Consider the following 327-nt stretch of genomic DNA (forward strand, 5'->3'; position numbering starts at 1 on the left):
AGTGACATTCCCTGAAAAGCTGTGTTCCTTAACAGCTCGAGCAGAGCGCCTCGGGAGTGCACAGCCAGGGAGCACTCATGCAAAGCACACCGCATTACAGCAACTTAGCGTGTAAAAATTCCCAAACAAACTTGATTAGGCTGTAACTTCCCGAGTACATTTAAGTAAATTAGTCCGTGTCAGACAATCCAGAAGGGGTTTAGAAATCATTAAGAAAATCCAAGAGAAGCACAGAAGAGGATTACGATGTTACTAATCTCCTTAGATCCTGTTCCTTTGGCTTTCCGTCCAACTACAATTAAACTCCGGGTGTCAGTACACCTCCGA

Source organism: Penaeus monodon, chromosome 22 (genome assembly GCF_015228065.2).
Source record: "Penaeus monodon isolate SGIC_2016 chromosome 22, NSTDA_Pmon_1, whole genome shotgun sequence".
Classification (NCBI taxonomy): domain Eukaryota; kingdom Metazoa; phylum Arthropoda; class Malacostraca; order Decapoda; family Penaeidae; genus Penaeus; species Penaeus monodon.